Source organism: Heloderma suspectum, chromosome 2, assembly GCF_057233095.1.
Source record: "Heloderma suspectum isolate Gila_16-S chromosome 2, 16-S_ref, whole genome shotgun sequence".
In the NCBI taxonomy this organism is placed as follows: domain Eukaryota; kingdom Metazoa; phylum Chordata; class Lepidosauria; order Squamata; family Helodermatidae; genus Heloderma; species Heloderma suspectum.
This window is the reverse complement of record NC_139459.1, coordinates 256228846-256255993: the sequence shown is the minus strand read 5'-3', so window position 1 is coordinate 256255993 and position 27148 is coordinate 256228846. Positions and strand designations below refer to the sequence as shown.

The 27148-nt window shown below is 42.6% G+C and overlaps 1 long non-coding RNA gene across 1 annotated transcript in view; it reads right to left on the bottom strand.

Annotated features, from left to right (window-relative positions):
* Positions 1-650: 650 nt before the first annotated feature.
* The window catches only part of LOC146354432 (uncharacterized), a 37661-nt gene continuing 11163 nt past the window's right edge, over positions 651-27148 (bottom strand). Inside the window, exon 3 of the long non-coding RNA XR_014788390.1 lies at positions 651-2780. This is a non-coding gene — a long non-coding RNA (uncharacterized LOC146354432). The remainder of the gene's footprint in view (positions 2781-27148) is intronic.

Genomic DNA, 27148 nt, shown 5'->3' with positions numbered 1-27148 from the left:
ATGGAAAACCCCTGCTCAGCCTAACTTACTACATCAAGGGATTTCTGAGAGGCTACAACATTGTTTAGCCCCTTAGAGGAGAGTATGGCATAGAAATGTTAAAAAAAAAAATGCATAGGAGCAGAAAGAAATTCGCCTAGCTAAAGTTTCCTTTCAAAATAAATAAAAATCATTGCAATTTTTAAAAGGCCTAAACATTTTTAGGGCTCCAGGATTCTGTTTATTTATTTTATAGAGTAATTAGTCAATGGTGTAATTGTTTAATTGGTGGGACCTATTTTAAACAGTGTGGCTGAATGTTAACCCACTAGGACTAAAGGCATCGCTACACCAGCCTAAAATTCTGCATTTAAAACGGGGCTTTCTGCTTCCATTTGAAATGCAGGATTACAACGACTCCCTTTTTCACCTGCTTCCTTTCTCCCTTCCCCTCCCCCCCCTTCTCCCTGTATCTGAGTCTTCCATTATCTTTCATTAATCTCGTTCCTCTTTCTGCCACTTTTCCTCTTTTTCACGGAGGGAACTCAAGCAGAACACAACGGGGTATTTGATAGCTCATTATCTGCAACCTATTTAAAAATGGAACAAAGGGCATTTAGTGCAGGAGACACCCTGGAGGTTCACAGCGTCATGTAAAGAGCCCGCAAACGTCCGTGAAGGAGCAATTGCAATCGCAGGATGAAAGCTTTGTGTGATGAAAGCCTAAGAGTTAAGGACATCTGTGTTTACCTTTGAGTCCATTTTCATTCTAATGTAGGATTGTAACAGAGAATGAAAAAGGGAATACAAAGGAATGCATTTCCTTCCAACAATTAGTGTTTATCAAGAAGAAAAGTATTTCATAATCCTTCAGCACATCTTGGTAAGTTTGTCATCAGTGCTAAATTACTTCACTCCACACTTTACCCGCGTGTCCATTTTGCAAAAATCAGCTACGTAACGCAAAACTATGTGGCAAACACCACATTATGTTCAGCCCAAAAACAAAACAAGAAAGGCAGGTGCATCGCTTTAAATATCTATCAGTCAAGGGTTTTCCAATTGGAAAAGTAAGCTTAGCAGAGTAGATAATCAGTCAGTGAGTCATCCAAACAATCTGTTCGAACTGTCTGCCTTGTTAGCTTTTTTGGGATATATTGCAAAGGAATAATCTTAGGATTAAACATATTATTGTAACCTGTCTTATTTATTCCAAGGTAAGCATGTGTGGGCCCTGATTCAGATCGGGACTGTGATAAAATGTTGTGAACTGCCCAGAGAGCATCGGTTACTGGGTGGTATAGAAATGTAATAAACAAACAAGCAAACAAACAAACAAACTCTAGTCTAAGCATGCACAGCCCTAATTTGGTTCAGGAATGTGGTGCCCAGGAGGGTGGGTGGGACAGTTTAAGCTTACCCCCATCCATTTTTGTCCTGAATTTCCCCACACACACAACTGGTGAGGGGGGATAAAAAAAGAAAAAAAATGCCTCCATTGGAATCAGTAGAAGTGTTGTTGTTGTTTTACCCCCCTCAGGTTAAAATCATGTTATGCATGTTTACAAAAATGTTTAGTTTGGCCCTTAGTGACTTCCAGTAAAGAAGACACAAAGGTCTTCTGGTAGCATTGTCTATAAAAGAGACCTAGACGCTAACTCACTCTGTAGATCTCCAGATGTTGTTGGACTATTTATTCATACCTATACTTCCCAATAGACAAAGCTCTCTGGGCAGTTCCAAAACAAAACTTAAAACAATATAACATCATAATAAAGAATAATATAAGAGTTCTTAAGTTTAAAACATAAGACACTACAGTCTACAATTCCTATCATCCCTGACAACTGGCTATGCTTTCTTTTCTTTTCTTTTAAAATACTTTTTATTCTATTTTTTATCTTTATAAATGAAATAAACAGTACCAACAACCTAATCAGTAACTACAGTTTCCCAGCAATACAGTATTCTTAGGAGGACACAGCAATAACGAAAAAGAAAAAAAGAAAGAAAACAGAAAACAGAAGAAGAAGGAAGAAGAAAGCATGAAAAAAAAGAAAAAATATTAAAAGTTATTTAAAAGGATTAAATTTAAATTCCATTACACAGAAACTTCAAATCCCATTCTACTTAAAACTTATATCTATAACATTGGCAATATTATAATTCAGTACAGCATAAATAATCAACCTTACATTTCAATATCATATCATCAGTCTTATAGCAAGGAAGCAGGCCTGCAATTCATTTCCAGTAACCATATATTGCTCTTCAGTTAACATATAATAGTGAAGCTTAACAATTTAACCACCCAAAAATTTTACTAACTCATAGTCTCATAATAATGATAATAACAGTAAGAAAAAAGAAAGGAGATTAAAAAGGATAAATAATAATAATAACAAATCATAATAAATTTTATAATGTTATATAATAATAAAGCTTAAAAGCAACCTTACAACAATCACTAATCTATTTTGTACTAGATATATAAATGAGTGTGCACATTTCTATACACCCTCAAACAGTAGATTTAAGTACAGTAAAATAGTATATCATATCCATTTTAAAAAGAAAGGATTTAAAGAAAAGAGAGAAAGAAAAAAAATGAGAGAAGAAAAAAAGGACGGATATATATATATATGATCTCTGGCCTAGCCTGAATCTTACAGACTAAATATACGCAGTTAACAAAACATGTTTGTAGATTCCACTTCATGGGACTGGAACAGAAATCTCACGCAATTTTCCATTTAGCAACGCCTCCGCCATTTTGTGATTCAGAAACTTCTTCATCTGACCTTCAGAAAAAATGAAAAATGTAGCAGGATATTTTAAGTGATATTGCAAGTTCATTTGTTTTGCCAGATTTTTTGCCTTGCTAAATTGCCTTCTTTTATCAGCAACTTCTTTGGTGTAATCCGGAAATAGCATAACTTTATCTTGTTTCCAAAAAAGATTTCCGCCCCCTCTTGCCAAACGCAGGATATAATTTTTTGTGGAGATTCTTGCAAATTGGACTATAATCATATAACCAGTCCCTTTGGCATTTGACACATGGAATGCCTGCTCAATATCAAGTGAGTAATCAGGGAGTATCTTATGCAAAAGCTTATCTATAAAAGTAGACAAATTTACATCAGTAGCTAAATCTTTAATACTGATGATACGTACATTTAACTGGCTATACTTTCTGATGGGAATTGAGATCCAACAACATCTGGGGGGTCACAGATCCCCCCCCGCTTATGCTTCAGCTGAAGTATGTAGTCTAACCTTAAACATTCTATTTTTTCTATTATCAAAAGTAGAGATTTGAAACTTTTTTTTTTATTTCTGGCTTCTTTTATCTATAGGTTCTAATTATTTTATTTTTGCATTTATTCAATAGTATGTTTCTGGAAAAGAAATTTGATGAGATTTTAAAAAATATTTAAACATTTAAATGTTTTTCAAAACATATTCTTCTGTAAGGAGTAAGCATTGCAGGAAAATGGTGGGAGTGGGGGGGCCTTAGCTCTATGCTGAATTTATTTATGTATACCCTTTACTTTAGAAAATTTTGTTATATTATTCACTGGACAGCCTGATGTGTGATGTAATTTAATAACAGAGTATATCAATTAACAATAAACATCAAGGGAAGATATCAGAATAATAAGAAATAGTAAAAGGCATAACAAAGGCTTGCTTCAATACATGTATAAAATAATTCAGTAAATTACTATTAAATGGAATCCAAGTAATCTTTATTTGTAATAACCTATGGTTTATACAAATAAACTTAGATGAGAAGTAATCTTTTGTTCCCTGGATTATGGGGCACAGTTCCAAAATGCTATAAATAACTCCAGATCTGTTCCTCCTAATCTCATGAGGAACTGGGAAGAACAAAAATAATAGTGACTCACCAATGCTATATTTATCAACATAGATCTGTTTGTATACTGATCACACACAGTCATTTTCTCAAAGAGTCATGACTGGAGGCCTTGGGAACGCAGGGGTGCTTGTGTTAAAATATTATAGCCTCTCCCTTTTGCATTATAGAGATAGATGCAACCAAGACAAATCAAATTAAAATATCAACTCAGTGTTTAAAATAATTTTCCTAAGTAATGTAAGGCTGCAACCCTACAGTCCCTGGGATGCTGTCTCAGTAGCCATAGGACTGATCGAATCTCTCCCTCTAAAAAGAAAGGTCTCCTCTTGGAAGAGCAGACCTAACCTCAGGCTACTCCCCCTGCCCCCTTGTAGCTATCTTGGCCCCCCAGACACCCCCACAAACCAGACGAAACCTATGCCAGACCTGGAGTTGGCTTAGATTAAAACTTTTCCATTGGTTCCAATGGGAGGGAGTCAGCAAAAGGAAGACAAAAACCCAGCTAGAAAGTGCAGAAGAAAACAAAAAGGCCCTATCTGCATGAGCCTGGATATCTCGAAGGTGCAGACTTTGTAGCTTTCCAAGAGCAAGGACAGGACTGACCAGGCTGTCAGAGTTTTCATTTCATGTATGCCTTTCAAATTTAAAACATATATTAGCTGAAATGGAGGTTGATTTATGAATGGTTCTTTTCTGTTTTCTTCCCCCACCGTAACAACTTGCACTATGTCATATTCCAGACCAAATGATTTGCTTAGCAGGGCTAAGCCCACCCTTCACCACTCCGTTTACAGGCTACAAAGAAGGACTTCCCCTCTCACAGCGATGTTTGGGGGCAAAGTGTTCGCCCCACTTATCGTGGGAAAGCCCATTGCTCAATGGCAGAGAAAATGGTTTGCATGCAGATGTTACAAGGTTCAATATGGTATCCTAACAACTCCAGCTAAAAGGATCAAGTAGCTTCTGGTGGGAAAGACTAGAACAGATGGACAAATAGTCTGACCTGGCATAAGGCTGTTCTATTTTCCTACCAGTGATCGCGCTTATGGTGCTGCTGGGTACAAACTTCACCAGGAAGTGTTCTGATCATGACAATGGGGTCACTCCTACCCCTCCCTGCCACCAGACCACCTATCATATTACTTGGAACAAAGGCTAAATAGAGGGCATGTTCTTCTGTGTGCATTAGAATGATGACAACTTGAGAGAGCCTGATGGTTGTCATAGAGGCCATGAAGTCTCAAGCCAGAGCAGAGGCAGCCTTGCTGAGGATGCTGAATTCACCAAATCACCATCCCACCCAGCTCATACGCCAGGTCTCGGCAATGCACGCCAGGTCGACTCCCTCGTCTGCAAGTAAATCATGGATGAGCATGGTTTTATTCCAAACTGACCTGGCATCTAATAACAGCACCATGAGACCAGAAAGCACAGAAGATGAGCAGCCAGGCACACAAGGGTCAGATCGGCAGTAAGTGCTAGGTGAAAGAGTCATAGAACCATCTGAGACCCTCCCCTTGTTTTCTGAGACTTCATGGAGCATACTGAAGTTTTTCTCTGCAGTCATGAGGTCTAAAAATTAGCCTTTAAAAAAAATAATAACCAAAGCTACTCCTCCACCCTGCCCCGAGCAGACAAATTCTGTTCGGTGAACCCAGTGTTTCACCAAAGGGATGATGAAACAGATTCATAAAATTTGCACAACCCTGGACTGGGTTCCCTAAAAAGGTGGGTACAATATGCAGGGAGGGGGTCTGTGCAAATATCCAAATATGCTCTTGGATCAAACATGCCTTGATTGTGAGGAGAAAGAATGGTAGAAAGTAGATTCATGAGTCAATGAATAAGATGGTAGAGGATACTCTGTGGCATGCTGTGCCTATCTCATGAGATCACAAGTTCCATGCCACTGCTTGATTTTATCAAACTGTCTCACACGCCCTCTGTCTCCTTCCACCCCAACCTCCAGTAGAGGCTGGAATATAACGCTGCCATAAGTAGCACTTCAAGGAAATTTGACTGCCAAAGATGATGACTTAATCATTATGTTTTTTCCAACGGTGACTCCTGTGACTTCTTTCTTTATTCACCTCCCATCATTGGATTCATGATCATTGTTAGTATCAAACAAGGAATTTAATTTTGTCATCAAACTCAAGGATTATAGAAAGCATTTGGTTAAACCCACACACCATGAATATAATGGAACCTGTTCTTAAATTGGCAGGCAGCCTGATGTCATACATGTTCACTCAGAAGTAAAGCAGTGGGGCTCACTACTGAGAAAACATATACAGCATTGCAGTGCTAGTCTATTAAGCCCTATGAGATTACATTGTCCAGAACACCAGTAGCCTGGCTTAATAGATTTGAACTCAAATACTGCAGAGTTTATAATACAATTATATCTGCCAACATTGGAATGTAACCTGCTGAAGAAGGGGAAAGGAACCAGTTCCTTTGAAAATGTTTTTCTCTCTTCACTCCCCTTGTAGGCATTATTTTGACCTGAAAGATCCTTTCCCATTAGGCAATGCTGTTTATAAGAGATATCACCATAAAAACATAAGAAGAACCATGTTGGATCAGACCAAAGATCCATCTAGTCCAACATTCTGTTCACAAAGTAGCCAACCAGATGCCTGGAAACCCACAGCAGGACATGACTGCAGCAGCATCTTCCCACTCCTATTCCCAAGCAGCTGGTGCACATGGCAAACTGCCTCTGATACTGGAGGCAGCATATAGCCATCAAGACTAGTAGGCATTGATAGTACTTCCTTTTATCTATCCTGAATCTCCCACCAATCAACTTCGTGGCATGACCCTGGGTTCTAGTATTATGAGAGAGGTTCTAGTATTCTTGTGAGAGAAAGCCTATCCACTTTCTCCACACCATGCATAACTCTGAACACCTCTATCACATCTCCCCTTACTCACCTTTTTTTCTAAGCTAAACAGTCGCAGACATTGTAACCTATCCTCATAGGGGAGTTGCTCCAGCCTCTTGATCATTTTCTGCACTATTTCCAACTCTACAGTATCCTGACCAGTACTGTACACAGTATTCCAAGTGTGGTCACACCATAGTTTTGTAGAAGGGCAGTATGATATCGGCAGTTTTATTTTTTGATTCCTTTCCTAATTATTCCTAACAGGTAATTTGCCTTTTTCACAGGAATTGCACACTGAGTCAACATTTTCATCAAGCTGTCCACCACAATCCCAAAATTTCTTTCTTGGTCAGTCACTGCTAGCTCAGAACCCATCACTGTATATGTGAGGTTGCAATGTTTTGGCTCAATGTGCATCACTTAAACTTGTTTACATTGAACCACATTTGCCATTTTGATGCCCATTCTCCCAGTTTGGAGAGATCCTTTTGGAGCTCTTCGCAATTCCTTTTAACCACCCTAAATAGTTTGGTGTAATCAGCAAAGTTGCCCACCTCACTGCTCACTCCTAATTCCAGATCATTTATGAACAAATTGAAAGCATTGGTCCCAAGACAAATCCTTGTGGGACCCCATGGTTTACATTCCTCCAGTGGGAGAATTTATGATTTATTCCTACTTTCTGATTTCTGTTATTTCAGCAGTTACTAATCCATAAGAGGACCTCTCCTCTTATTCCATGACTGCTAAGTTGTCTCAGGAGTCTTTGGTGAGGGACTTTGTCAAAAGCCTTTTGGAAGTCCAAGTAAACAATGTCTACTGATCACCCCCGTCCGCATGTTTACTGACAGTCTCAAAGAACTCTAAAAGGTTAGTGAGGCAGGACCTAACTTTGCAGAAGCCTAGGGATGTCAGAGCATTTCACCACGAATCTCAGTGAAAATGAAATGAAATCTCACGCCCCCAAAATTGGTGGCGAAACGGTCTGCCCCCCCGCCCCCTCCCGGGACGGGACTTACCTTGGGCGAATCTCCCTGGCAGCAGCGGTTCGGCGGCGGTTCAGCGGCGGTGGCTGCAGTGGCCGGTCTTCCGACTGGCTGCCGCCACCGCAATTTCCAAGTTAAAAAAAACAAAACAAAACATGTGATAGGCTATGTAAACATTTACGTAGCCTATCACAGCTAGATTTTTAAAAAATACCGTGATAGGCTACGTAAATGTTTACATAGCCTATCATGGCTGAGTTAAAAAAAAACACAAAAACCCGCGCGTACGCAAATGGCGGCGCCCATGGATGCCGCCATTTGCGTTCCTTATTTTGGCATGTCTAGTCTACGTAAACATTTACGTAGACTACGTCAAAAATAAGGGGAACGCAAATAGCGTAGCGTCTACGCTATTTGCGTTCCCCTTATTTTCGCCGTAGTCTACGTAAATGTTTACGTAGACTAGATGTACCAAAATAAGGAACGCAAATGGCGGCGCCCATGGGCGCCGCCATTTGTGTACGTGTGTTGTTGTTGTTGTTTTTTAAACTCAGCCGTGATAGGCTACGTAAACATTTACGTAGCCTATCACGGCTGACTGCAGGGACGCAAATGGCGGCAGCTACGGCCGCCGCCATTTGCAGACCCAGCCGGCCAGGATTCGTGGCGGGAGGGACGGGGCGCCTCCCCCCCAGCCAGAACTTCAGGGGGGAGGGATGGGACGGCTCCCCCCCCGGCCAGAATTTCGGGGGGAGGGACGGAGCGCCTCCCCCCCACCGCCAATCAAATTTCGTAAAAGGTAAGTGACTTTCGTACATCCCTACACACATTGACTCTTTTTCAGCAGGGCTTGTCTTTCTATACACTTACTAATTTTATCTTTATGCTTTATGCTTTATGCTTTCCATCAATTTACCTGGAGCAGATGTTAAGCTAACCAGCTTGTAATTTTTTTCAGATCCCCCCTTTTTAAAAATTGGCATTACATTGGCCATTCTCCAGTCCTCTGGTACAGAGGCTGATCTTGAGGACTTGTTACATGTTTTTGTTAGAAGACCAGCAGTTTCACATTTGAATTCATCTGGACCTGATGATCTATGAGCTTTCAGTAAGGTCAAGAACATCTTTTGTTACCACTATTTGTCTTAGTTCCTCAGACTCCCTTCCTGAAAATATCAGTTCAGACACACGTATCTGTCCTACATCTGTTGCAGTGATGACAGATGAAAATAATGCATTTAACTTTTCTACAATCTCCTTATCCTCTTTCAGTACTCCTTTAACTCCATTCTAGGAATGTACGGATTGTGTAAAATCCATTCTGTCTGTGTTTCGTGGATTTTCAGGTGTCTTTCATTCCATCGCCCACCCATTGACAGAATCTGATGTTTTGTTTTGTTTTCCGAAGTTGTGCACATGCAAAAATGAGCAAATTGCCCCCAAATTTGCATTTACATGCCTTGGCCTATGGAGGAAATGCGCATTTTGGCTGGGTTTTTTTTTAATTTTGCATTTTTTCAATGAGAAAATATGCGCAAAATTTGGGATAGAAAACCAATCTGCAAGTCCGTGGAATCCGCTCGACAGGGGGAGAAGCTGGTCCACTGTGGAATCTGTAGGACAGATTCATGAAAAGCCAAACTCATTTGGTTCCATTGTGGATTTCTCTGACATCCCTAGTTGTTATCTAATGGTCCAACTGCCTCCCTAGCTGGTTTCCTGCTTCTGATATATTTAAATAATTATTTATTGTTGACCTTGATGTTGTTAGCAATATGCTTCTCAAAGTTCTTTTTTGCATTTCAAAATTCTTATTGTCTGCTTGCATTTCCTTTGTGCAAGTATGTGTTCCTTTTTGTTCTCATTTGGACAAGACTTCCATTTTCTGAAGGAAACCTTCTTTTCTCTAATAGCTTTCTTGGCTAGGGGCCAGTCTTTACGGGAACATATTGAGATGTGTTTTCAGCTTCTATCCACTTTTTCCTGAAATCGACTTAGCTCCATCAGGGGCACACAAACCAAGAAAAAGTGGACCATACACCTCCCACAAAACTGCTTTTGTAGGTCATACTGCACTTTTATCCACCTTAGCTTGGGGGCAGAGTCCCACCAGTTGAAATGATGTCATCAACCACCTGTGAGAGGTATGTTACCCACTCCCCTTGCTCCCTGGGCACATCCAGAAGAAGCGGCAGAGCATTCTGACCCCAAAATTTCCTACATTCCCACCCAATGTAAGTGTGTCACCAAGTGGTCAACTTGCCTGCCTTCTTTCTGCACACAAGACTTCCACAGCTAGATAGAGCTATACTGCTATATCGCCCATATGGAATACTCTAAATCACTATAGCGCTATACGCATACCTATTCCTATGCGTAAAATCACTATCAAGGGGCTTCGGAACTGCAAATTTGGTTGTCTTTAGGGTTTCACTAGTATTTTGTACAGTTGTGCTTCGATGTTTCCCATTTTTCTCTGCCTTTGGTTCTCCACTTTCTTAAGCATTTCAAATGAAAAGTGGTGGGATAGAGAAAGGACCAGCTGTTCTGATCCAAAGCACACTGTAATGAGATCCTAAAATAGTCTGATTTTAACATCGTGCTATGACTAGGGATGGCAGAGAATTCCACCACGGATTCCAGTGAGGCCGGATTCTTTAGAATCCAGCCCCCCAGAATCCGTGGCAGAACAGCCTCCTGCCCCCCCCCCACAGAATCCCCTTGGGATGGCACTTACCTGGGGCGGATGTGGTGGATTTGGTGGCGGCGGCAGCGGTTCTGGCGGTGGCGGCAGCAGCTGGTCTCCTGGCTGGCCATGGTTGGGCTGCTGCCACCGCCATTAGCATCCTTGCAGCGGTGATAGGCTACATAAGAATTTACGTAGCCTATCACGGCTAACCCCCCCCAAAAAACCAAAAAAAAACAGCGTACACAAATGGCGGTGGCTATGGCGGCCACCATTTGCGTTCCCTATTTTCCACTGATTTATCTTACGTAAATATTTACATAAGATAAAATGGCGAAAAAAAGGGGAACGCAAATAGCGTAGAGGGCGCTATTTGCGTTCCTTTATTTTTCGCCATTCTAGCCTACGTAAATATTTACGTAGGCTAAAACGGTGAAAAATAAGGAATGCAAATGGCGGCTGCCGTAGCCGCCACCATTTGCATACGCTGTTGTTGTTGTTTTGCCCAGCCATGATAGGCTACGTAAAGACTTAAGTAGCCTATCATGGCTGCCTGGCTGGACGCAAATGGTGGCCACTACGGCAGCCACCATTTGCGTCCGCATCAGCCAGTCTGCGGCCAGAAATCCGGCTGTGGATGGCCCTGGCTGGCTGCTCTGTGGAGCCGCCGCAAAGCAGAGCCGGCCGTCGAGGATTCCGGGGGGGAGGACCAGATCGCCTCCCCTCCCGTCAAGGATTCCAGGGGGAGGGATGGAGCGCCTCCCCCCCCCACGAACAGAATCCGCGAAAAGGTAAGTGACTTTCGTACATCTAGCTATGACACAAGGGGTGATTTACCGGTTCAACACTTTCAGGAGATTTGGGGGGGATTAAGCTGGAAAAGACTGCAGGATAGAAAGGAACAGCAGAGAATAAAGCTGAAGGAGAAAGCCCCACTGGACTTGATCACTAAACAACATACCAAAGCCCAGGAAAATGCAAAAGGAAAGGAGGAATACAGACAGCAAGTTCCCAATAAAGAGTACTAGAGCAATTTCAACATTGGTGATTTAGCGATTTTCCAGGATTTCGGGGGATTGTAGAGTAAAAAATGATCAACCAGTTTTGAGGGGTGGGGGGTGAATAGTTTAAGGACGGTGCAGAGAATGGAGCCTCCACGCTGAGCTGTTGGAGATGTGATATAGCGAGATAGTGGGGAAAAAAGGAATAAAGGGGTTGTTACTTCAAAGCCATGCTATCTTGGGACTGCAGTCTACTACCAAAGAAAGATGACATGAAGTACAGTGAATGGCAAAGCAGAGAGCACTACTGAGAGGAGGAAACACCGGTAGAGCAATTAACTTCTGCAGGGCAAGGAACCAGGCCTGTCTCCTCCACACGTTACTGTGAAATGGCAGCAAATCAGAACAATGGTGGAAAAAGGGGAGGGCACCACCCCTTGAACGAGGTCATAGCCAAGGAAAAACACACCCCTCACACACCCATTAGGACAGATTTAATCCAGAGGAATGAGGCACACTGCAGCTGAACTGCTTAGGAGCTGCATTAAAAAAAAAAAAAGCAGTAAAACTACTCTGCAAAAATGAGTTTACAGAAGGAAGCAGCGGCATTGCTGCACATTCTTGATGACATCATGTGTCGCAAACAACCTCGAACTGCTTTCCCTCCTCACTAAACTGCATGTGAAGATTGGCCCTTGGTGCTATTGTTTCTGACCCATGGTATATATTCCAGCTCAGCTTCTCTTTCTACTATTGTGGTTTTGAGTATCCTCCAAGCATTTTGAAGAGATTTAGCCCCCTTGACTCTCCCTTTCAATTTCCTCTTCACCAGTTCCTCCATTGTAGAAAAGTTTCCTCTTTTGAAGTCAAATGTGACTGTGTTGGACTTCCTTGGCAGTTTTCCATTTAAATATCTATTCAAGCTGATAGCGCTGTGTGTGTGCTCACTGTTTCCAGTTGGTTCAACAACACTCACATCTCACACTAGGTCCTGGTTGGCACCACTGAAGATTAAATCTAGGGTCGCCTCCCCTCTGGTTGGTTCCATGACTAACTGTTCTAGGGCACAGTGATTTAGGGCTTAGAGAAATTTAACCCCTTTGTTGGGACTGGAACAGGCATTTATCCACTCAGTGTGGAGGTAATTGAAGTCACCCATTATTAAACATTTCCTCGTTTGAACGCTTCCATGATTTCATTTTCCATCTCAAGATCACCATTCTGCTCTGGGGGACAGTAGTATGTCCCCAGTACTACATTACTTTGGAGCCTGGTATTGTCACCCCCAGCGCTTCTGTGGAGGAGTCTGCCCCCTTTAGGTTTTCTACTCTACTTTACACTATGTCCTCTTCGACAGACAGAGCAACACCTTCTCCAGTACCTCTTCCCTGTCTTTCCTATTGGGTTTATATCCAGAGATAACTGTATGCCACTGGTTCTCTTTATTCCACCAGGTTTCCATTGAGCCCACTATACCTAAGATTCTAAGTTCTCCTTTAAAATCAGGCACTCCAACTCTCCCATTGTGGCTCAGAAGCTTCTAGCATTAGCATTTTGTCTCTCCCCAGATGTCTCTGGTGTGTGCATCTTCTGCTATGGCCCTTAGGCCTCTTTGATAGGCTATCATGTTTCACCATATGATCATGGCTTATTTCCTCCCTGTTCCCATTTGAGCAATTGAAACATCTTCACCTCCCTCTCCTAAGAGTGATTCAACCTGAACTGGATGCTTCCCAGTTCCTGTCAGCTTTTCCCCAGGGTTCAGTTTAAAAGCTGCTCTGCCACCATTTTAATGTTAAGCACCAGTAGTCTGGTCCCATTTTGCTTCAAATGGAGGCTGCCCCTCTTGCACAGGCTCGGCTTCCCTAGTTCCCTAGTGACTAACAAATCTGAACTCCTCCTCTACACCACACTCTCAGCCACGCATTGAGAGTCATACGCCTCATCTTTGCCTGTCTAGCTAGCCTTGTGCATGGAATAGGTATAGGGATGTACGAAAGTCACTTACCTTTTCGAAGGGTGACATTCGCAGTGGGGGGGGGAGGCGCTCTGTCCCTCCCCCCGAAATTCTCTCCAGCCGGCTCCGCTCTGCGGAGATTCCGCAGAGCCGCCGGCCAGGGCCGCCTGCAGCCGGACATCCGGCCGCTGGGCAGCCTGCAGGGATGCAAATGGCAGCTGCTGTAGCCACCGCCATTTGCGTCCCTGTATTTTACCATGATAGGCTATGTAAATATTTACGTAGCCTATCACGGCAAAAAAACAAAACAAAAAACCAGCGAACGCAAATGGCGGCGGCTACGGCGGCTGCCATTTGCGTTCCCTTTGTTTTTTTGCCATGATAGGTTACGTAAATATTTACGTAGCCTATTACGGCAGAAGAAAAAAAAAGGGAACGCAAATGGCAGCTGCCGTAGCTGCCATTAGCGTTCCCTTTTTTTTTTGCCGTGATAGGCTACGTAAATACTTAGACAGCCTATCACGGCTTCCGCAGGGATGCAAATGGTGTCCCTGCATTAGCTGTGATAGGCTACGTAAGTATTTACGTAGCCTATCACGGCTATAGTGATGAAGCGAATGGCGGCCGCGGACGCAGCCACCATTTGCAAGTCAGCGCAAACGGCAGCAGGTAGGTGTCCCGTTTCGCATGCCTTTCACGGGGTGTGGGTGTGGGGGCTTCGTTCCGCCATGGATTTTGGGGGGCCGAATGCACTGGCATTCGGCCTCACCGAGATCCATGGCAGAATTCTTTGACATCCCTAAATAGGTAGCACTTGAGCGAAAACTACCTTGGTGGTCCTAGATTTCAACCTCCTACCTAACAACCTAAATTTTGCTTCCAGGACTTCATGACTACATTTATCCATGTAATTGGTACCAACATGCACCATCACCATTGACTTCACCCCAGCACTATATACAAGCTATCTAGATGGCATGTGATATGCGCAACCTTTGCACCAGGCAGGCAATTCTACACGCCCATCACAAACCCAGCTCTCTAGGTGTCTCATGATCAAATCTCCCACTACCTCAGGCTGAAAATATTTGTATGTACAAGCATTGTTCTATATCATTGTTAAGCATATTGGCCTCTATCCAGTCCACTGTGGGGGCACTGATTGCATGATGAGAGATTGCCACAAGTCATAACACAGCCCTGTATTCCCTTCTCAGCATGTATGCGCACAAGCCTCACCTAACTGTTGTGGAGAATGGAAGGCCTGTGCATGCCTCCACGTCCTTATCCAGACCACCCTTCCATTCAGTAAATTAACCTGCCCACTTATGCATCATCAAAAAAGAGGACAAAGGAGGACACCAATTTGCATAACATTTGCATATGCAAATTGATATGTATAGGTGCAAGTTTAGAAATAATAATTGTGATTTAAATAGAAATACAATACATCTCATCATAGTCAAGAAGACTGACCAGATAACCTGTGTGTCTGCTCAGTCCACTGCCCAGGTCACAACTGCTGATGGGCAAAGACCCTGCCTGCTCTCTCTCATTGACCTTAAACCAGACTCCGACTGGACAGCCCATTAAATGGAGGACACCTCCAAGCAGAGAACTGTCCACTACCAGCTCTCCAAAACAGAGGTCTGCTCTCTGTAAAGTAGGACATCTGCCCCCACAACCTGCCTACTGTGGTTATCTTCAGAGATCCTCCTCCTTGTCCCCTAGCCTTCAGATGTTTGGTGGCTGGTGATTGGGGCCTTCTCAGTCATAGCACCCACTCTGGGGGGTGCCCTCCAGAGGGAGGCTTACCTGGCACCAACTGGGTGCCAGACAAAGGCATTTTTATTTGCCTGGGCTTAACATCTAGTGTAATCTGGCAACAGAGTCTCTTTTATTCATTCCACTGAATGTTACAGTTGTTTTAACTCTTTCTTGTTCATTTGCTGTGCTTTTTTTTTCTTACCTAATTATAAATCACCCTGGGAGTTTTGTTATGTTATTTTAAACAAATAAAATACATGACTCATCATTGTGTAGAGTGGGAAGAACTGGATGGGGACGTTCATGTACAGCACTTCCATTTCCTATGAAGGCCTGGCACACTGAGTGCTCAGGTCCAAATGTCAAGGGGGTAGGGGGGGAAAGAGGGCTCTGTTGTGCTCGATGTGGTTCCCTCCACTCATGGATGCTGTGTGCATGGTATATGCAGCGTGTGTCATCATAATCGTCTTAACATATTTCATACACTGACTGATAAACTCTCCTGGATTTATAATTTGCTTTAGTCATTTTCCAATCTGTTTATAATAATAATATACATCCACTTGGGAGTAAGCTGCATTGAAAATAAAGGGACTTACTTCTGAGTAGACATGCATAGGATTGCCCTATCTATCATGGCCAGCTGAGTCCTGCCTTGCAGCTTTATTGAGATAATTTTAAACTGCTTTTCCTGCAGATTGCATTGTTTCAGTAACATGAGAGTGCACGATTTCATGGGGATCTAGATAGGTGACAACAGGCAAGCAAATCCCACCCATGCAGCCCTCGGCCATGTTTCCACAACAACAGAAGGAGACGCTTATGGAGGAGTACTGGATTTTTTAAAAAGGAATCGGCTTTACTGTGAGCAGGGTTCCACGAGCAGGTTCTCCACAGCAGTAAAAATTGCTTCACAGAACATACTTCCTGGTGGGGTGGGGGTTGGAGTGAACTTCATCTGACCAGCAGGGGCTGCTCAGCCAATAAGAGGGGCTTCCCCCCTCTCCCTCCTTCTCCTTTCCCCTGAAAAAACCTCATTGAGCACAATGGGAGTTACTTCTGAGTAGACACACATATGCTTATGCTGGGAAAGGGGGGGGAGAACACAAAGACAGAAACCAGCCCCCATTTTAACCTGCAGGACCTCACTGACCACAATGGGAGTTACTTCTGAGTAGAAAGTACTGGGTTTGTTGTGGGAAAGTGAGCAGTAAACACAAAGACAGAAACCAGCCCCTATTGTAACCCGCAGGATATCTATAATGAAGCTGTGAAGTACTTACTTCCTAAGGCAATGAATCAGAGCCTAAGATCGCACTTAACCACAGTTAAGGAATTAGGCTTTAAAATGTGCCATTTCAATTGAGGGGGAATCTCTGTAAGTTCCGACATTGGCCTTCAAAGACAAACCTCATTCAGCACAATGGCAGTTACTTCTGAGGACACACTAATGTGTTTGTTGTGGGAAAGAGACAGAAACCAGCCCCCATTTTAACACACAGGATCTCTATAAGAAAGCTGTGATGTACTTACATCCTAAGGCAAGAACTGGAGCCTCAAAATGGAGATTGCACTTAAGGAATTGGGCTTTAAAATGTTCCATGTCAATTGAGGTAATTTCTGTGTTCATACAGAGGGCAAGCCTCGTTCAGCACAATGTGAGGAAACACCCCTTGACCAGGGTCACAGTGAATGGCACACCCCTGGGCAGGGCTAGCATACTCGAGGTCAATGCAGGGGTTGGGGCATAAAACAACTATTCCGGGGAGAACATGACTTGAGGAAAAGAATCAGACTTTAAGCAGACTCAGGCAATCCGGTTTTTCCGATAAGCTCTGGGTGGCTGCTGGATGGCCACAGCGTCATGTATCCCTAACAACCTCAGCATGCAGCTGGCTCAGAGTAAATTGCTGGTGGAAACACCCCTGCCACCCAAGTTATCTTGGCAAAATCCAACAAGTGAAGAAAAAGGGACAAAGAAAATGTACATTCAGTCTGGACACATTGAAGACAGCAGATATACTGAAAGCAGCATGAACCCAAACTGCACAGGAGGTAAAAAGGCTATTTGTCCATGGCAGACCCAACAACTATAATTTTGAGTGATGGAGTGCTCCCTATGCTGTTGTTAGCACCACCTCAAAGTTTTTGAAGATGCTTAGGCAAGACACCTTCAATGGGTCCCCTCCCTCAGTGAGTCTACCTTATCACCACCATTGTCACCAGCTGCTATAGCTTATCATCATCTTCCTCATCATTGCTACCATTTGCTTGCTTGCTTGACAGGCAGCAAGCTAGTGAGCAAGTAGGCAGTAACATCTATTCCTCCTCCTCACAACCACCATTGTCTAGGTCAGAGTAAGAGGCAGGTGAGCATGAAGGTTGCAAGGGTGAAGAGGAGCAGCAAGTCCAGGGGGCTCTTGTCAGTAGGCCCCTGCTGGGACGTGGGCCCACAGCAGATACTCAACCATACCTACCCTTGACGCCAGTCCTGGCCATTGTGAAGAACAGTGTTGCTATTTTATATGTGGAGATCCAAGGCATAGAGAAACAAAGCACTCTTAACTACTGGATTATCCTTACCTATTGACAAAAGTACATATATCCTACTCATCCACACTCCAGCAATGTTTCCTTTAGAAATTATTCCTTTTATGGTTCAATCGTATCACCACCTCCTTTTGTAGAAAAATAATTTGAACATAAATGCTACAAACTCACTCACTGTGGTTTCAGTCCTCAAACAATCAATTCTGGAGCAGTCACGCTTAAGTATACAGAACTATTGCTTGGTAGTTTTATGGTCTTGTTACATTTTAGTCTTATTGTTGTTTGAAGGTGGATGTGTTATATTGTTTTAGTATATTGTAGGGATGTCAGAGAATTCCGCCACGGATCTCGGTGAGATCCGATTTTTGGCCCCCTGAAATCCGTGGCGGAATGGCCTGCCCCCCCTGGCCCCCCCGCGGATCCCCCCCGGGACGAGGCTTACCTGGGGCAGATCTTCCGGCGGCGGCTCCGGCGGTGGCTTCGGCGGTGGGTGGTCTTCCGACCAGCTGCTGCCACCGCCATTTCCAGGCTTGTGAAAGGGGGGGGGGGGAGACGTGATAGACAACGTAAAGATTTACGTAGCCTATCATGGCTAGGTTTAAAAAAAAAGAAAAAAAAGACGTGATAGGCAACGTAAATCTTTACGTAGCCTATCATGGTTGGGGGTGGGTTTAAAAAAAAAAAAAGCGTATGCAAATGTCGGCTACAGCCGCCATTTGCATTCCTTCTTTTTACCATCTTAATCTATGCAAATATTTACGTAGACTATGACGGCAAAAATCAAGGGGAACGCAAATAGTGTAGGCGGGCGCTATATGCATCCCCTTTTGATTCGCCGTTTTAGCCTACGTAAAGATTTACGTAGGCTAAAACGGGGAATGAAAAAGGGATGCAAATAGCGCCCGCTACGCTATTTGTGTTCCCCTTGATTTTTGCCGTCATAGTCTACGTAAATATTTATGTAGATTAAGACGGCCAAAAAGAAGGAACGCAAATGGCGGCGGCCATAGCTGCCGCCATTTGTGTACGTGGTTGTTTTGTTTTGTTTTTTTACCCAGAGCCCTCCATGGCTGGAAATCCGGCTGCGGACAGCTCTGGCCTGGCCAGGCCAGGCCAGGCCAGGCCTGGCCGGCTGCTCCGCAGAGCTGCCACGGAGCACAGCCGGCCGTTCAAGGATTCCAGGGGGAGGAACGGAGCGCCTCCCCCCCCAGCCAGGATTCCGGGGGGAGGGACGGAACGCCTCCCCCCCCCATCAACATAATCTGTGAAAGGTAAGTCACTTTCGTACATCCCTAGTATATTGCACTTTCATTGTATGCCTCCCTCTCAGGGTGAAGAACTGGTTAGAATGTTTAAAAAATAAATTAAAAATAATATTGTTGGAGTAAGTAGAAAATTCATCTGCAGTCATAGACAGGTTTCTTAGACAGCAATCCGATGGCTCCTAGACAGCATCTCCCCTTCTGAAGCTGGAGTCAGAGCTTTGACCTTTGAGGAGGAGATCTGACTCTGGGTCCCAAAGCACCTCCCAGTCACCACAGAAAGAGTCCTGACCTTGGAAAGGGAGGAAATAGGTGTGTTGGGGGTAGGCCAGTGGGCAGGGAGAAGAGAGGATGTGGATCTGCTGAATCCAGTGGCATCTCAGCTCTTGTGCCCATCCTCAGAGGTGAGAGCAAGTTAAATGGGCTCAGAGGCCCATCTAATGAAAAATGCTCAAACGGAGTGTTACAAAAATTGTGTTCTTTCCCTGGTAGACTCATCCAATTTGTTTACCAAGAACCAGAGGAGGCAGAGGTCTGGTCCAACATGGTAAGAACACAATTTTTGTAACAGGAGGACGGAGAGGCAAGAAGAGCCTCTGTTGCTCCTCACACCCTACCGACAAGAGCCTGGCGGCGCATAGGATGGACAGAGGCCTCCGTCCTTTGAGCATCTAGCCCACAGTACTGCTCTCTTAGTTGTTGCCAAAGTATAATATCAGAGTGTAAGCCATGCTAAAATGTTATTTATCTAAAAGAGTGATTATTCCCAACATTTAATTTGTCAGACATTTAGCTAATTAAGACTTCTCCTTACAAAAGCACCTTTTTAAGCTGTTTTGCTCATGGGAATCACTGATGGGAGCTGTGCCTAAGGATGCATTGAGTAACAAGTTACATTCTCCATGCAATTGGGAGCACACACACAGCTCAGGCCCCATTGAATGGAAGTGCCTTGGATCATGTGAACCAACCCTGACCCTATGATGAAGTTAGATCGCTAGTACTGCATTTACTATTTAATTCAATCAAAGACATAGAAGATACTGGTTGGTCTCAAGAAATGCAACACAGCTGCAGGAAATTTCCTGCACAAAGAGGTCATCAGATTCAGATTTAGTCATCCTTATAGTAGACCTATTGAAATAAATGGGACATCAACAGGATTTCAATGGGCCTATTCTGACTAAATCTGGATCCAACACAGAGTCTACAGTAAACACCTCCTGAACCAGTTATGACTTCTTAGAAACAATGTCGGAAATTGTGAAGGTGAAAGATCAAGATGTGCCACCATATGGCTTGTCAACATGTTCTGGTGTGTGCTTAAAGGGATATCTGGGGCAACAGAGTTAGTGGCATTTCTGTGTAAATGTCCATAATTATGCCTATAATTATCTAGTATGAGATAGGACTATGCCTACATGTCACATCTCCAGTTCATATCTCTATGAGCCAATAATGCAAACTGCTTCCTTAGAAAGAGTTCCACCATTGGGCATTGATTAGAGGCGACCTCACAATCTCAAATCCTCTCATTTTGTTGTTTATTTTTTTCTTATTAGCTAATAAAATGTTGGGCAATTAAGGAAATTATTCTAAAAGTAGAATTTAATCACTTTAAACCTCATTACTGTAGGGGGAGGTTTAATTCTCCCAATGAAATAAATGGAACTGAAAAATGCTTATCTTTATCTGGATTGTGCCCATATATGTCTACATTTTCCTTCAAAATTAAAAGTCTTCATATAAAATCATATGTATCTCAGCATCAGATAAGCTACTAGGAGATTCCATTATTCAAGGTAATTTCCCACCCCCTCCACCTCTGTGGGGCTGCTTGACTTTGTGGTGAGATATTAATCATTTCCTTTAGCATCATGTGTATATATAAGAGCAATATAACAGCATCAAAGTATTACCAGGTTCAGAACAAGAAAGTTGACGCTCCTTACTATCACCACAATGCTATCTCACAGTTTGATTTTCCTTTGCATTGGAGTGTATGCCAGTTGTATGCCAACAAAAAAACAGACAGTCCTGAATGAAATCCAGAAACATTTGGAACACATACAAAAAGAGGTATGCCATAACTATAATGTGAAGCTAATCATGTTTCTCTAACCTTTTAACTACTTTCTTTAAACATTTCGATTGCTATTTTCTAATTTCAACCTGTATTTTGTTATTTGCAGGCTGATAAAGTGATACCCAGATATGTCAACATGGTAAGAAACTAAAGCTGCAGTCCTTTGCACACTTATAACCAGGAAGACACTCCTAGGCTCCATGGCATTCAGTGGAATTTGCAGCTTTTGAGCAAACATGCATACTCAGGCTGTAAAACTTTTGTCTTTTATGAAAAAATTGCAATAGTGAAAGGCATGAGAGAGTAAAGGAAACCATCTAAGATTTATACATAGAAATGGATCTGTGGAACCCCGAAGTTTATTCTCCGATAGAACCTATATTCAGTTGATCTCTCTAGTTAAAATTTAATAAATTCAGAGACACTTCAAAGCTGCTGTGTTCTGAAATAATGGGTGCTGAAAATCATTCTATAAGGCCAAGGGGCTTGCCGAGGACAGTAATACTTGGGTAAATGGAGCTGTGTGTCTGCAAAGCTCTCCTTCTGCTTTCATGAATGGATTCCTGTCAAGTAACATGCAGTCACTGAGGCTGCTGGAATCCATGGACCTGATGTGTTCTTATGGAGGAGACAACGCTTGAAGATGTTAGCTAAACCTAGCAGGACATGTCAAACCTTTGCTGATTCATCTTCTACTTTTGCATTTCTGCTACCTAACTACATTTTGTTATTTGCTCTTTGCAGACATTAGTAGAAATCCCTGAAATAATAGAGGTAAGACGTCAAAACCAGCCTTTCCTGATTAAAAATGTAAACAGTTACTAGTAACTGAGTTTGGGATGCTAGGGGAAGTACTCTTACCTTGAAAGGGAATTGGTGGGGAGAAAGAGAAGAACACTGGTATGTCATTAGGATGTCCTGATGTAAGAGATATCTCTGGAAGTGGGTTGTTTTGAACTAGGAACATATCCTTGAAAATAATAGATTTTCCTTAAAAACATAAGACATGATCCAACCAAAGTTAAGCCCAACTTATTTCAAGGGGTCTTCAAAGTGCTGGACTAAGCCCCCAGTATACCTGGTATTATATTATACATTATCTCCAGACAATTTTTTGAGCTTTCTGTACAATTTCAAGTACAGCATTTATCAGGGATCTTTATTATGTGTAGGTTATGACAAAATTGAACAGCATGTACTTGCCTGGTATAATATCACTGATGAGTGTAGCAGACTACTGGTGTCAGCATTTAATTGGGGGAATCACATACATTATTACGTATATATACATAGAGCATAGCATCTAATAACTGGAACAACTGTAGTCCATAGCATGTTGAACATTAATGAAAGAGATCAAGCAATTTAGTGTTTAAGAGAGTGCACACTGTTTTGTGTGCTGTGTTATATTTGCCATGAACTGTGAATCACATATATGTATATGTGTACACAAGGACTATCATAAATTCTACACACATGTCTTTGTGTAAGTCTCTTACAGTCTTCGATTTGAGATCATCGAGAATAATCCTAATAGGGTGTGTGAAATGGTGGATCATCCACCACTTCTGAAGTCCTGCCAGCTCAGGCCAGCCAAACTGGGAGATGGCTTTTAGTAGGCTTTCTATATGCCGCCCCCCCCCAAGCCCCAGAGGATTAGCTACACCAGCTCCAGCTGCAGTAGCTGAAGGGCCCAACCTTTGAGCCTCCAGACAACGGATTAGGATTGTGCTGGTATTTATTTTATTTATTTAAAATATTCCTAGGCTGCCTTTCAGGGCAGGAGCCCTCCCAAGATGGCATACAACAATAAAACTCATATAATAAATATGATAGTTCCTTTTTGGTATTTGTGCTTTAAAATGTAGGGCCTGGCAACTCCATTTCATTCCTGTCACCACTTGGCAGTTCAGGGATGGGAAAAGAGGGACAATTATTCCCATGTGGTGAAAGTGCCTTTAAGGTCTCACTTCTTTTTTATTCACAAGAGAAGCATTCATGCCAATGCATGCAAAACACCTTCCATTACAGCCTTCCTTAACCGGATGCCCTCCAGATGTGTTAGATTGCAACTCCTATCATTCCCAGCCAGCAGGGACAATGGTTTGGAATTATGGGCATTGCAGTCCAACCCATCTGGAAGGCACCAGGTTGGGGAAATCTGCTGTATCATCTACCATGCCCTTGGAGATGAATAAACACAGATAAAGCCTCCCATTGGAGCCAATGGAAGACCCCCCACCATTAATTCCAGCATAGATCAGGGAGTGGATGTCCATCATTTATGGATGAGTATTAAAAAGCCATATTGAACCTGGGTCAGAAAAAAAAATATGAATACCTATGGAAGAATGTATATGATTTGTAAAAACAGCAGGTATGACTTTCCTGAAAGTTCTTCTGTGGGAGCCCCGTTGAAATGAATGTAAGCTGTGCAAGAATACCAGATTGTGTCTTGTCTTAAATAACCGTGGCATATAATACCATGTTACTCTACAGTAGCCTCTGAATTGTGTAGCACGGTACATTTTCACATGTATACTAAATCTGACAAGTGACCTTGAATAAATTCTCATTTCAGAAAGAGTGTGCAAAATATAACTTGGATAAATTTATCAAGGCATTGGATTTAGTGAATGTCGAAGCTCCCACATCTGTGGCCCATGAGTATGAAACCCTGCTTGCAAACCTGAAAACATTTGCTGAAAAACATTACTTCCATGACCAGAAAGTAAGTAGATATATTTTAGTTTGCTTTTAAATAATAGGATATTATAAAACAGATTTAAGCTTTTCGCTTACAGAGCTGTCATCAGCTTTAACCCAATGGCAGCTACTAGCGGATCGCTGTATTGCCACAAAATCCAGAACCGTAGCTATGATCATTCACACACATTCAGTTGTTGCAATTTGGCATTGTGAAGCCTTCCGTAAAAGGCGATCTGATCATGAAGAGCTGCTCTATTTACAGTGACTGTGAAGCTGCGTTTGCACAGCTTCAGCAATTCAACATCCTAAGCAGAGCAAGTGAGTCAGAGCTGACCGACTCAGCTCTCTTTATCAGTGAACTATTATAAGAAAAGACACTGAATTTCTCTGAATTTCTATTAGCACTTCCCTCACCCCACCTTAAATAATAATAAAAACTGGCTGCAATTTTGTGCTAGCACTGGGACTCTGGAACCTCTCCAATAGTTCACAGGAACTCTAGTGGAACTCCGAGAATGCCACAGATTCACCGCTTTCGTGTGTTGCTCTGTAAATCCCAACCCCAAACTTGTGTGAACATCTGAGCTGCACAGGGGCTGGGGGGTTACTGATGCAGCCATCTTCATCGCTAGACCAGGTCCCATTAGGGCCTGGTCCCATCACGGACACTATGGATGAGTTGTCTCTTGGTGTTATCCTGGGATCCAGCTTCTGCTCTTTGCTATTGGATTTTAGTAATAAGCACAGCAGCACCAGACAGGAAGATTATTGTAAAGTGGAAAACCTGTTAGTTCCCTGGTATATATGTTTATGATAATGGTCCTGGTTCAGCTGTAGTCATATGCAACAAACAGTAGTCCCAGACGATGGAGACACACATTCACAACTGTATCTAAAGATGCATCCTGCATCTTTCCATAGGCCTGGGTGACCAATACAATGTGGATAGAGATGTGCATCCTGGGTTCCAGATCCATATGTGCATTCACAGCGGACACATGCGCAGAAACCTAATTCTGCATGTGGACCTCCTTTGATGGATTGGGACACATAACGTATTATGCAGTAGAGCTTACTCCATCTCTTTTGGTAAATGACAAAGAAATACACTAATAAAGTGTACTTCTTTATTGTTTGGGTAAATGATAAAGCAAAACACTGATAAAGGATTAGCATCAGTATCTGTGTGCAAAGAGAGGACGGTGAGGGAGATGCAGTTGGCTTTGCACGTCAAGCACGTAACTCACAGTGTAATGATTTCAATGTCCATCTTTGAAAGTAAACATCACTTTACTGGAGTTACATCTGTTACGTTCCACTCGTATTAATTAAAACCTAAAGGCCACAGAAATGCCTTTTGAATGTGCTGTCATTTCCTTTTTACTGTTAGTCAGCTACCATGGCTAACAGAGCAATCTTATGCATGTTTACTGAGCTTAAATGAAGTTCTGGTTTTTGGAGATCAGCTTGATTAAAAGGTATATCAATATGCTGTGATGGAGGTGGTTTTTTGACTAATAAGTACATTTTTAAACATTTCTTTAAATGATAGGTGCATTATGCTATTCAAATGAATGATCAAGACTATAGTCTTATAGGTTGGCTATGTTAGGATCAAAACAGACATTACTTGAAATCTGTGTTTAGCAGCTACATCATTTTTTTCATTTTACTCTATACTAGAGTCTACAGTAAGTGCAGGGACTCCCCTACCCTCCAAGCTATGGTTCCAATCCAGATCGGGACCCTGTACCTACTCTTGGGTAAAAAATTTTAAAAAAGAAGACACAGCTGCTAGACAGAGATTTCAAGGAATGTCTGTTTTGGCTCTTAGAGGCTCCAGCAACCACCTAATCAAGAAACCTGGGGCACCACTGCACTCAGCTTCTGTGTTTTGTAGAAGAGAATATGCCCATACAGTTTCTTTTGGTAGAGAGGATGTGAGAGACTGTAAACAATTTGGTTTTTCAGCACAACCTCTTCTTTTTCATAAAAGGATTGTACGATAGCAACAATGAACCCCAACAAACTCCTGGAAGAGTTTAACCACTTTCTGAACGAAGTTCATAACTATTTGGGAAGCAACAACGCAAGGCAGTGAGTTTCTACTGTCACAAAGGCTCTATGCTCAAGAGGATCATGCTATCTTTTTACTGGATCACATGTTGCGAAGAAACCTGAATGCCTGTGGACCCTATTATCAAAAAAGGACGCTTCTGTAACTTATAATAGTACAATGTGGTGTTGTTGTTGTTTTTTTTAATGCAACTCAAGGCTGCAATCCTATGCATGCTTACCTGGATGTAAATCCCATTCAATAAAGTGGGACACGCTTCTAAGTAAACACGTATAGGATCCAGCTACACTTTAAAAAATGTGTGTAGATGGGACTTATTTATTTATTTATCTATTATTTATTTAATATAATCTATTTATTTTACTTCTTTTTATCATAAATACATATTTATTTCTGCCAAGGAAATGAGGTGTGTGTAGTCATTCAGGAAATCTTACTACTCAAGTCTTCACATTTTGAACCTGGTTCTCTATTGCCCTTTATGGCTACAACCTCTCCTGAAGTTAACACTCAGCATAAGTTTGGCATTTCTTTCAAATGGGCACCAGAGAGATACTTTGGGGCCACGGTAAAGCCTTGAGTTTGGGAACCTCTTATCACACTCGACATGGACACCCCCCACCCCCTGCTGCTGGATAGCAAGTACTTCCCCAGGGTCACAATCTAAGAGAAAAGAATTGTTCCTCTTCTGTCCTGCTAAACCACTAAAGAAGGTACAGAAGGGTGGAGCCAGTTCCAGGCAAATATTTGGCTCCCTTTTGGGATCCTACCCTTCTCAAGGGCTTCTTTTCCTCATCACAAGGGACAAGGGAAAGAAAATATGGTATTTTAAAAATCTCCTGGTAGGGTTGTTTCCAGATTTACGCTGGATCGACTGTGCTGGCAGAAGTGGACTCCCTCATCCCCGGCTTCCATGGCAGTCCCTCCAGCTCCCTGAAAAAGCTACATAGAGAGTCAGGAGACCCTGGTGGATGGGCTGAGCTGTGGTGTGAGGACGAGGGGAGGTTCCTCAAAGACTGAGTGGAAGGACTGGAGCCCTTTCTGTGACTGAAGCCCTTTCTCTCACAGAAGGTCCTTTCCACTTGTGGAAGGCAGATCCTGGGTCCAAGCCACTATGCTGTCCCCCTAGTACACAACTGCCCTGGTGTCTGAGGGAGCCTGATAACAAGCACTCAAACCCCAGAGCCTCATTTGTGAATCATGACTTATAAAAATATTATGCGGGGGTGGGGAGAGAGGAAAAGATTGAGAGGAACATATTTATGTAACACGCTACGTTTAATGTATATTTTAATCACATATTTACCTTTC